The sequence below is a fragment of the Papaver somniferum genome, chromosome 8, assembly GCF_003573695.1.
Source record: "Papaver somniferum cultivar HN1 chromosome 8, ASM357369v1, whole genome shotgun sequence".
In the NCBI taxonomy this organism is placed as follows: domain Eukaryota; kingdom Viridiplantae; phylum Streptophyta; class Magnoliopsida; order Ranunculales; family Papaveraceae; genus Papaver; species Papaver somniferum.
In genome coordinates, this window is record NC_039365.1 from 54196107 (window position 1) to 54208950 (window position 12844).

General features: G+C 35.4%; 2 long non-coding RNA genes across 2 annotated transcripts; both read right to left on the bottom strand.

Moving 5' to 3' along the window:
* Positions 1–1114: 1114 nt before the first annotated feature.
* LOC113303616 lies at positions 1115–2869 on the bottom strand. Its single transcript, XR_003337637.1, has 6 exons — positions 2750–2869; positions 2456–2660; positions 2201–2378; positions 1629–1826; positions 1331–1388; positions 1115–1253 (listed from the first exon to the last, which is right to left on the bottom strand). It is a non-coding gene; the product is annotated as an uncharacterized LOC113303616 (long non-coding RNA).
* A 77-nt stretch (positions 2870–2946) lies between these two features.
* On the bottom strand, positions 2947–4796 carry LOC113302060. The gene is made up of 5 exons (XR_003336631.1): positions 4480–4796; positions 4077–4178; positions 3868–3968; positions 3670–3746; positions 2947–3528 (listed from the first exon to the last, which is right to left on the bottom strand). It is a non-coding gene; the product is annotated as an uncharacterized LOC113302060 (long non-coding RNA).
* Between the last annotated feature and the right edge of the window lie 8048 nt (positions 4797–12844).

The window sequence follows — 12844 nt, forward strand, 5'->3', positions numbered from 1 at the left end:
CGTCTATGGATACGAGATCGAGACAATACGACAACAAGATAACTTGTGTGATTGACTATGGATACAAGATCGAGACAATACAACAACGTAGTATGTTTACTTGATAATAGGTTCAGATTTAACCAAACACAATAGGATTGCTACCAAGTAAATAGGAATTAACGTTTGTGTATTTTACTTATAATTCTAATAAAATAATTATAATTGCGGAAATAGAAAAGTAAAAGACATAGCAATATTTTGTTAACGAGGAAACCGCAAATGCAGAAAAACCCTGCGACCTTGTCCAGAATTGAATACTCTCAGGATTAAGCCGCTATACAAAATCTAAACCAACTTCGTATAGTTGAGACCAAGCAACTAAAACTATAGTTCACCTAGTTCCGTCTGTATCCATGCGCCTCCAACTTGTAATAAGTCACGCCACTACATCATTTTCCGGAATAGCAACAGCTGCATGCAGTTGCAAAAGAGACTTGCAACAGCAGCGAGCCGTTGCGAAACGTGGCGTTGCATTTTTTTTGCTACATCTCCGGAGTCGTTGCGAAGAAAGTTCGCAACGGTTTTCGGTTCACCCCAGTGTTTTTTCCCGGCTTTGCAACGGTTTTGGCTGTTGCGAAAAGGTTTAGCAATTGCTGGCTGTTGTTGCTATATTACTGTGAAGCAGTTGCAAAATTTAGAACCAAAAAACTTAGCCGGATCGGGATTTATTATTCTGGTTCTAAATTTAGCAACAGTTTTTGACCGGTGCTAAATTTTTGCAACAAGCAAAAAAAGTCAAGTCAAGTTTTCCTTGACCTAATCAAGAGTTCCTGCAACATTTTCAGGCCAAACACTACTGAGAGACACATTGAGTGCCACTGAACAAAGAAGCCCTCTATTACTAATAAAAAAGTTCAGGCCAATTTCACTAAAAACATATAAGCATTACTAAAAGAGATGTCAAGTGTGCATTGAACAAAGAATTCCTCCATAAATAATAAAAAAAATCAGATTACTAGTTAAAAAATTCTATAAACATTTCTTAAATTTCTAAAGAATGATAAGTACAACAATAACAAAAAAGTCTTTTAAGTTCATATATGACTAATTGTAAAAAATTGGAGGACAAGGACCTTAACCTTAGGGTTGTTCTTTAGCAGACCTGGCTCGGTACCAAGCTCAATCACATGCAGTTTTGATGGAATTCACCCAGCATTGATGGTCTTCGTGACAAAATAGATGTGAGTATAAGGATGTTCATTACCAAGAATCTGAGCACAATATGCAAAGATAAGAACCAAAAATGAACGAAGATAGTAAGCACACAGTGTAAATGAAAACTATATACCTAATTGCAGCTACAATCTTGAGCAAAAAGCCAAAAACACTTCAACGCCAATGACTTCCTGCAGAAAAAACAATATACACAAGTTAAGGTATGTCTCTCAAATTCACATTAATGACAAGCAATTGATATACTAATAAGGATAAAGTATCAAAGAAATAAATATACACAAGTTAAGATTTAGGATGATAGATTCCAAATGTAGTCTGTCTAGATCAGTTTAGCATCATAAGAAGTTACACACATAACACAAGTAACAGATCAGTTCAGATTTACTACTGGTCAAGGACTAGGTATTCACCTCTATCAGTAATCGCTATAGCAGGTACAAGCAGTAGACACCTCGACTAGCTGCTCTATCAAACCAATTCACATGGATTGCAGAGCATGACGATGGTGAAGCATCATTATTGATTCATTTATGGTGTCTCCTGAGCACTTTGCCACTTCCCATCTTGCTCATTTGCATTCGTCACTCATAGGCTAAATGCTTCATTCACTTCGCAAGAATACAATTGGAACACCAAGTCAAAGAAGTGAAGAAACAATGATCAAAGTAACTTTAAACAATGGCCTAAACAGCTAAGGTGCATCCGTTTTCAGCCTAACTGGATGAAAATTTAGAACTCACAAATTCAACCTCTAAACAGAAAAATCCAATTGAATATCCTGAAATATTATGTACTCACAACTAACTGGTACACTATACAGCAAACTAATACCATATTCAGCTCAATCAAAATACTAAGTCATTCAAACACAAATATCATTCACAATTACTTTCCTGGAAACTAGCAGCAACTACTGTACATAAACATGAACCAAAAATTTCATGTAAATGCAGTAACTTTGAAACACAAGAAAACAACTTACTTAATTCCCAAGAACAACCCAAAATACCCAGTATTACTGAAGTTTATCCTCAATAACTCGTATTCCTTGACCTTCAATCCACTTTTAACAAGTTGCATAGCTTTCTCACCTCTCACAGAAACGTAACAAGCAATCTTTTCATTACGACTGATTCCAAAAGATCTAACAGTGTACCTAGCTGTTATCCCAAACACCATTAAAAATCACGCAAAAAAGATAAAAATAAATCCTAAAATTTGCATGTGTAAATCATACCCTTGGAGAACACCGGGGCTTGATCACCCAATTGTTCTGAAACCTTGAATCAGAACAATACTTAGATATTCACAGTATAGAGAGATCTAAGAGATTGTATAGATCTGTGTAGGTTGTCGATTTCCGCTTGTCCCCGTCCTTGTGGAGTCCAAATTGTTAATCCACGGTCTGATATTGGTTGGACCCCGTCCCCAATATCCAACTGCTGCGCAGTATTAAGACCAGAAACACAGGGATTAGTCAAAACTGGAGGTCAAGGTGAACTGTGAGTCTGTGAGAGACGATTAAACTTACATGGAACATAACCTCGTCATGCCTTAGTTGAGGTAATAAAAGGTCCCAGCATATTTTTGTTCCTTGTCTTTCGTGGACCTCCAACTTTTTAATCTGCGGCCTGAAATTTCTAGGGTTGCGTCTAAATGTTATATCCAATTGCTGCACATTGAACAAAATTTAGCTTTAGTAAGAAGCATTAATCTTGGATCAAAGAAGTGGGGAGAAAATATACTACGTGGAATCAAAAGAATGGCTACAGAGTATCCATTAATCTTGGATCACAGTATTAGTTTTTGTTGCTAATATTGAAAAATGGTGTAGTGTGCATGGAAACAATACAATTTGGAGTAGCAAGCTAAGGTTCACAGAAATATTATTATTCAAGAAGCATACCTTACTGAACTCTCAACAAAATTATTTATAAAGTGGATTTGGTAATGCATTTATCTCCCTCCTCCTTTGATTTCCTATCAATGATTACTAGTTTCATACACTTGCCTAAAACTCGTAAGCATGTAAACAATAGAAAAAATTTAAGAAATTTGTTAACATATGATAACCTGATTAGAACATATTTGTTCAAGTATATCTATCAACTTAACTTGTCCATCTTCTGGTGTGTCTCTTCCTTGCTCTTTTGCAAGCCCTCATTCACCTTTCGCAATTGTTTACGGTCTTGATATATGACCACAATACGTTCTTGTAGATCCCTAATCTTATCCTTTCTACGCCTTTAATGAAACAAGCATGGCCAATGCTCTGGAAATGGCAGTGACTTCTTTCTTTCGATCAGCTACCTAAACAGATGAAATGCACCAACCACAAAGATTTAAGACACAGAAACTACAAATGAACAGTATGAAGGCATATAATAATAATCCCATAGAAACTAAAACAACTTTATATAATGATTACAGATCTTCTGGATGAGGAAGTACCATTCTCCAATATCAGGATTTCCATCAAGGTCATTACCTACTACTCTCACATCTCTCATTTTCAATGTCAGTTGAACCTAGCAATACAAAAAAAAAACAGAACATATAAACACTCCTTACATACCCTGAAATTGAATCACTAATAAGTGTATATGGAAATGTTGATTATAAATAAACTTGAACAGGAAACGGCCTTACAGGCTTCAACTGCCCTTATATCCAGTTTCCATCGTTGCTTCCATGGTTTCACGTCGATTAAAATCAGTGAACCATTTTCTCCAAGAGCTCTAGCAAGTTCTCTATTGCATAAAACCAAAAAATTAAACCTTAAAGTAGAGTTGTTATGTGGGTTTTAGTGAAAATAGATTTGTATACTACATTAACAAAAAAATAGAAAAACAACTTACAATAATGTTGAATCCCTAGCTGATACATTAACATGAGCATGTAGTTCAATATTTGGTTGAGTCAAACACCAATATAATGCCTCCATCTATATCTATCAGAAGCTATGTCCTCAGATATAGTTATAAGCCGATCAATTAGAACTTATTATCACAGATACATAAAAAAATTCAAAACCTAAACCTAACCCACCAAGAAACATACATCAAGAATGCTCTTTTAATTCACAAAAAATAATCAATTTATGAAAGATACATCATTCATAGCTTAATCCTTATATTATCAAGAAGAAAAAAAATGAAATCCCTAACATTATCTCACTATATCTAACCTTACAACCAGAAATCTGAATAACAAATGAAACAAACTAACTTATCATTTGAGTTTTAAGAGAGGAAAAAATACCGAAAAATTGTAGCAGTGGATTAGGATTTTCGAAGTACGTCGATCTGGAAAACGAAGATGAATCGGTGTTCTAGAGAGCATCGATAAACTTTACTTTCGATGCAAATTAGAGATCTGGAAAAGAATACCCGAATCTCGAATTTGGTCAAAACGCAAGGGATTTTTTTTTGTTGCAAACCCTAATTTTAAAATTGCAAATGGTTTTCAGAAAAAAGATTGAAGAGAAAATCGTATGTGTTGATATTTTTTTCTCAAGCTTGAATCATGATAGAGAACAAAGACTAAGGTATTTTGGAGATAGAGAGTGTGACTGATTTTTTTTTTTTTGAAGCAGAGAAATGGAATGAAGGTGAGGGATAAGAGAAAGAGGATAGAGAACAGAGAACAGAGATGAAGGCGGAGAGGATAACGAGTTCAGTCTCTCTTTTGGGATAAAAGGATAGGGTTGAATCAATAATGTCCATTTTTCTACAGCAAATCCTAACCATCAAAAATAGAGTTGTCATCCACTCAAACTCGTCGCACATGTGCAATTTAGATGTTACTTTGCATACAAGCGGGAAATACGTGTGGAATGATCAGCCGTCGCGAATTGCAACACCACTCAAAATTTTGCAACAGCTCTTTAGCCGTTGCTAATTTTTGTTGCTAATCCGGAAAAATGATGTAGTGCGCACTTGGAACAATTCCTTTGGTTCGTATTCGAAACAGTAAAGGAACAACAAATCTGCTCGGTAACAACTCTTTTCAAACAAGTGATATGAGTTTGACAAAAGGCTCTTCTGTTTATCCCAATAAACTCCTTTTTCAGGTTCTTAGATCTATCTCAATACAACTACCAAAGTAATTGTCTAGATTTTGCAATCAATACTTCTTAGTTACATAGACAATATAATGATGCCGATCTACTCAACTAATCAATCAAGGTTATCACAAAGATAAACCGATTATAGTTGGATCCCCAGCCGATTAAGTTTTGTGTACACCAAATATTATGAACTCAAACAAGCAATCTTCTTTTTCTTCAAATCTTCTTAGATCTTCAGCAAACACCTGCACACAATCAACTTGAATCTCTTGTGATCAATGACACATAGAACGGAGTCTGTTAACAATGGATTATCACAAGACGTCTTTAGATCTACAAATAGTCTAAAGATCCCCGTCGAAACTTCGATCTAGTTTGAGTGAATCTTATATCAGAAGAGAAGATTCTCAAGCATAAAAAAACTAGGTGCAATCAAAGTTCAACAACCGTTAATCAATCAAATCAATCGAAAACTATCAAGCATAAAAAAACTAGGTGCAATCAAAGTTCAACAATCGTTAATCAATCAAATCAATCGAAAACTAATAATAAACTGCAATTATCTAGTTTCCCACCAACGGTACTCGTAGAGCTTCCCAATCCCAAAGAAGTCTTTGAAACGAGCGGTCGTAAGAGATTTCGCCTAATTAGGGTACTTTCCGCTCCGAATAGACGGTGATAGACATATTTTTGTGACCGAATTGTCCTCAATTTTCAGTATTGTTGGTACTCGATTTTCTACTTATTATGGTGTTTTATGTGTTTGTAGGTATTTTTAGAAAATAAACATTTTTGGAAAATTCGGCTCGAAAAGTTGGTATAGGCACCCGGAGGACACATGTTATTCGGACTCTCAGTTTTGGATAAGGGGCACCCCAGGGAGCCAACTGCTAATCGCACCCCATTACTGGTTAAGGGGGCTCCATCTTCTTCCTTGATTTGAAAAGAAAAATTGGCGGGAAATTTGGTTTCAACAGTAAAGGATTTATTATCTTTAAGATAAGAATATCTTCTTGCCTTACAAACATGAAGTTTTGAAGTTCATGATGGTTACTGTGAGTTGAATACGCCTCCTTGTAACGCCGGTGAGTCCTTGGGTATCAAAGCTCCACTGAGCTTTCCTCGTCTCTATTCAACTTACTTTAACTCGGATTGATTCCAGAGAGGTTTGCTCAGATTGTAATGAATTCCTTTGCGAAAGAATAGAATCTAGTCTAGAAACAATCTAAGTGGAGCCATCATGCTTTATGTTTGCTAAATAAAATAGGCTTGTTGTGGTCAAGTCAGCCTTGTTTGTGCTTGTTTAGAATTCCCTTGCAGTTAGGATGTCAAACTGGTATAGCCAATACAATGATTATCCAACTGAACAACATGGACATTACTCTTTTTATGATCATAGTGTGAATAGTGGTTGGGCATGCCAACCTTTTCAAGGTTTTGGGTCATACCATGGTGAGCCCAATTACTATCCACACGCGCATCGGTTATACGGGCAAGAAGATTATAATACTAGTTCTTCGTCTTTAGAGGATACAATCAAACTATTGAAAAGTAGTCCTTTTGATGATCCTTCAGTTCCTATTCCTTCTCTAGAAGAGTCTCTCAGGAATTTAGCTGAGTCATCACGTAAGTTAGCTGAATCGACATACAAATTAGATGAGGTGAACAACGTAGTTATGAACGAAAGAACTGCAACAACGACTGAATCTTCTTTGGAAGATATCCTCAATAGGTTATGTGAAAACTTAGATCCAACACTTAGGGAGCTTTCTTTAGAAGAGACCCTTGAGAGGATAGTTTAGTCGATACGTAGACTTGAGTTAGAGACGAACGAACGTATTGCTCGAAATGACTTGAATTTCCAATATAGTGTATCCAATAATACTCTTGAAAATGAGGATAGTTATTTGCATAATCAAGATATCGAGGTTAGAATTGGTGACACTCCTTGTGTAGATGAGGTTTAGCCATTTCCATGTTATGATAATGGTGAGTATGATGTGGACAATGTTGATGAAGAATCTGAAGTATTTAGGCATGGTGATCAGGAATTTGTTACTCCTGTTGAGCTTGATAATGATAATGATATTTCTGGTTCAAATCCCGATAATTTTAATTATTATCCACCTATACAAAAGGACGGGGATTTGACTAGAGATAATACCGTTTTAGACGAAGTTGTACTTCCTTTTGATTACGAAGCCAATGATGGTTTAGAGGAACGAGTTTATTTTGAGTCTAGCGATTTAGAAACAACAGTCTTAGACAAAGAAAGTGAACTCGTAAAAATGAGTAAGGATGCACCTGATTACAACTTAGAAGAATCAATTGACCATTTTTAGGAATCTAATGATTTAAAAATTAGGGAAATTGTGACTAGTATACCTAAAGACACTGAAAACTCTAAGTTTGAGGGTGATTATCGCTTTCCTGGTAGCTTACCTTTAACTCTTAGAAAGTTCCCTCGTGTAGGACTTGACATTTGTGCCTCAACCATCTTACAAGATTATCTTCATACACTTTTTCCTTAACCTAGTTGTGTCCATAAGAGAGCTCAGTTGTTAGAAACCCATCCTCTGGTCGATGTGGTTAACCCATGCTATGATACCAAGATTGACTTTGTTTTCCCACCAAAAACTTTTCTTCCAATTGTGGGAACATATGATTTTCAGATGTGTCGGTTATTAAGTTTTGAGACTAAACCTAATTACTTTAGGAAAATAGAGTCGACACATTTTCTTAAGGAAGACCACCTCTTTCATTGTGGTCAGTTGTGTGAGTCAAATCTGATTGACTTAGAGGATCCCCAATTATTCAGGCTTTTATTATGCGCTTCTAAGTTCTTAGTTGAGTATTTCCAGACTCTTCAGCCTAATCTTCACAATGCCTTTGAGGAAATCCAACCGATGAAATCTTTTTATTTAGACCCTTTTATAGAGCCTAAACCTGAACCACAACTAGATGTAGTTGTCTTAAACAAGGGTATGTTCAATGTCTTCTTGGATTGTTGTAGTTTCCTCTTCTTGTGGTTAGCACTTTTTGATCCAGATGACCCACAGTTATTCCGGCTACTGCTTTATGATTCTATGAGGTGATTAATTCCTTCCGATGTCTGGCTGAAGACTTTAAACTTATCACTTCTTGGGAGGTAACCCAATCTCATGCAACACAGTAATATCTTTCCTTAACTCTTTTGCTTCGAGTGGTAACAATTTCTTCCTGTTCATGCTTTTAATTTTATCTTTAGAACATTGAGGACAATGTTAGATTTAAGTTTGGAGGTATGGGAGAAACTTTTTAGTTGCAATAAATAAACTCCAAAGCCTAGAAATTTATGTTTATTAAGGTTGGCACTAACCAATCTAAGTGGATGGGAACATCTTGGTTATAGGAGTTGAGGAACCAGTCTGATTAGATGGAAACATCTAAAGAGTCTATTCATAAAAGCACAGAGCTCAGGTGTTAGAATTAATAAAAAACATGGTAGTTTCGCCATACCTCGTTGAATCCTAATCCTTCTGTTTTTATTTTTTAAATGATTTGGTGGGGCACACGATTCAAGTTGTTACCATTGTTAGGGTGAAAAAGAGTGATTGAGATACCACAAAAAAAAAATTGAGACCAGACCATCAGACCAACCGGAATAAATTCAATAAAGTCGACCACTGGTGCCCTTGTATATGCCAGTTGTGTTGACCTAGAGTAGGTTTATCGACCACTGGTTCCCTTGTATATGCCAGCTGTGTTGATATTAGTCAGACCGGTATCTCAGTCCATTAGGATAGGTTCACCTTAGTCAACATCAAAACCATCTATTTTTTCTCTACATCCATCTTCTTAATCTTTCCATGTGATTGGTTGACTCCGGTTATGATGTACAGAAACTATCTGAGTAGAGCTCTGTCACTTATATGAATTTTAGTATGCTTGAGTGCAAACTCGTGTACAACAATTGGAATTTCGCATCAGGGTACTTCCTCCTGTAGTCAATGAGAGTATGCCAACTAAGGAGATTCTTTAGTGCCTTACAAGGTTTTGCCTAGATAGCTAGGGTCCGGAGTAAAGGTTTTGTGGGCACACCTCTGGTAAACCCTCCGGAGACAACACTCCGCCGCTAGGGCCACCTAGCGGTTTAACGGCTTGATGCACGTGCTAAGTGTAGTCATTTTTATTTTTCTAGATTAGATTTGCTCGAGGACTAGAAAATAATAAGTTTAGGGGTATTTGATAGACACATTTTTGTGACCGAATTGTCCTCAATTTTCAGTATTGTTGGTACTCGATTTTCTACTTATTATAGTGTTTTTATGTGTTTGTAGGTAATTTTGGAAAATAAACATTTTTGGAAAATTCGGCTCGAAAAGTTGGTATAGGCACCCAGAGGACACATGTTATTCGGACTCTCAGTTTTGGATAAGGGGGATCTAACTGATAAGGGGCACCCCAGGGAGCCAACTGCCAATCGCACCCCATTACTGGTTAAGGGGGCTCCATCTTCTTCCTTGATTTGAAAAGAAAAATTGGCAGGAAATTTGGTTTCAATGGTAAAGGATTTATTATCTTTAAGATAAGAATATCTTCTTGCCTTACAAACATGAAGTTTTGAAGAAAAATGAAGTTATCTTGTATTAAACAAGAAAGATATCCTTAGAAGATTTATCTTGGATTTTATTCTGCGAATTAAAGAAGATATGGGTTTAGTAAAGACATATATAGAACAAAGAGAAGGAAAAATTCCTGAAGATATTTTTAATTAAAAAGAAGAAGATTTTGGAGTTATGGAAGAATATATTTGAGTGATGTGTATTTGTGTGTATAAATAGAGAGCTAGAGAGCACATTTGGGGGGAGTTTTGGGATAGAAAAGAAAATCACTGCTTTAATAATTTTCTCACATTTTCATCATTTGTAAACCACTTTTTGAGCCATGAATAAATATTTTAAGTGTGTTTGCATCATGAGAAGCTAAACCCATCACTGGGACGATGGAGGAAGATGTTTTTCACCCATCTGGTAATTAAATTAATTCTTTTATAACTATGTGCATAGAATTTAATTGTTTTTATGATTTCAATTAATTATTTGTTATTTTGTCTGATGTCACATTCTTAGTTTTGATTACTTTTGATGCGTCACGCTCACAACTTACAACTAATGTTTTATGAAATCTACTTTGGCAAAGAATAGAGTTAATATTTCTTTTATTTTGAGCTATAATTTCCTAGGATTAATTTCTGAACCATTTGAATATGAAAAACAGTGAAATCCTGAGTCCCAGTAAATTCTTCATCATGTGACATATTTTGTATATATTTTCTTATTTTTAGTATTTAAGCCTAGAATCAATCTCAACAAAGTCCGAGTGAACGACAACCTTATTTACCACTATAAAAATTCGATCAGACGGCTCCACCAGTAACAACACAAATAGGTAGTTTTGCTGGCTCTGAGGATTAGTTTGCTTGAAACGCAAACTTCAATATTTATAGACCAAGGAAGTTCGGACACCAAGGAATTTCCGAAACCCAAAATATTCTCAAGATATGCAATATGTTTCCAAATTTAGTTTTCATAATTCCTGGAAATGCTCTGTCAAGATAATGACCGAAATTTCAGTAGAAAATCTCTAATTAGTAAATGCACATTACCAATTTTTATTTTCTAAAGATATGCATTTTAATTGCTGGAAATTAAAAGCATATAAAACTAAAAACCTTAATTAAAAGATTCTCAATTTATTTCGATCCGGGATTCTTTCATTTAGCTATTAAGGAATATCTTTGAACAATAAAAGATAAGATTTACTGCACATGTTCAAAGTATGTCGACATCTTTACTTTGTAAATCCATTTTCATATTTACAATCTTGGAACCGATTTTCCAAACTTCCAAACAAGTTTAGAATTGGTTCATCTGATTTCCAAGAACTATGTGATTGATCAAAAACATTCAATCACCTCATGGGTTTAACGGTTCTACCAAAACAAGTTTCGGTTCTACCTCCATGTGGGTACTAGTATCGGTCACACTAGTTACCAAAAGTTGGTTGACTAGGTACTAGGATCGGTTACCATATATATATGGTATAAACTTGTATTCGATTGCACAAGTTATAGGATCGGTCATACCAATTACTAAAACTTGTTAACCTACTACAAGGATCGATTACACATCTTGTGATTAGTCTCAACCAAGTTCTAGGATCGGTCACCCAATGACTAGGAATGGTCACACCAATTACAAATATCGATCATGCCATCTCAGGTGATTACTTAAGATCGGTTTCACTAATAAAAGTCATACCAATACAAAAGTCAGGCCTTGTGAATAGTTTTACCAAGATACATAAACAAGTTATGAGCGGTTATACTAAACACGTATATTGGTAACCCAAAGATTTGCAATTAATAACAATACCAATAAGCCTAGCGATTTCCCTTTCGATTCATAAAAACAAGTTTATGAATTGTACTTCCTTTAAATGAATGTAAAACATTGTTTCCTATGACGAAATCTTCACCCATACCCATACACATAATCACAATATTATTCATACAATTATGTCGATGTATTATATACAAAGTTCAAAAGATAGACGTTATACTTCGTATTATAATTCGTTAATACTATGTCTAACTGGAGTATAATCATTCACAGCTTCGAAGTTATGTTTTCAATATGCACGACTTGAAAGATACGTTAGGAATAAAACAGTTCAAGTCAAATATTACTAACCTCAAGTGGAAGGATGATGTCATCGTTGTAGCTCTTTACTTCTTCACATTCTTCAAATCTTCATGTAATACTTGTAATTCTCATATCCTAGTAACTTTCTAGCTAATCATACGAAGTTGACCTAATAAATAATCAAGCGACTCTTTAAATGATTTTTCATTCACTAAAATATGACAAACAAACTTGACATACCAACGCTTGGTGGGTTCAACCGAGCAATGATCTAACACGCTCCCTACGTCTTTGATCCCAGAAGGATACTACGTACTTGATTCCTTTAGCTGATCTCACCACAACTAAGAGTTTCTACGACCCAAAGTCGGAGACTTTAATAAACAAATTTGTATCACATACAAAAGTCTATAGGAATAGATAAATATGTCTCCTACAGAAATACCTACGAGTTTTGTTATGTCTTTTGATAAATAAAGGTGAACATGAACCAATTGATATACCGGACTTATATTCCCGAAGAACAACCTAGAAATATCAATCAACTCACAATAATCTCAATCTACTAGTGAAACAAGATATTTTGGAATCACACGATGAGACGAAGATGTTTGTGACTATTTTTCTATCTTGCCTATCGGAGAAATTAATCTCGAGCCAATTTTATAATTTTACAATTGTACTCAATACGATAGAAACAGCAAGATCAGATCATGCAACTACAGAGAAAATAGTTGGGTCTTGTTTCACAATCCCAATGAAGTCTTCAAGTCGTTAACCTACAGGGTCTCGGTAGAAGCATAAGTTTAAAGGAGAATCAACTCTAGATTATACAACTAGTATCACACATGAGGTGTGGGGATTATGTTTC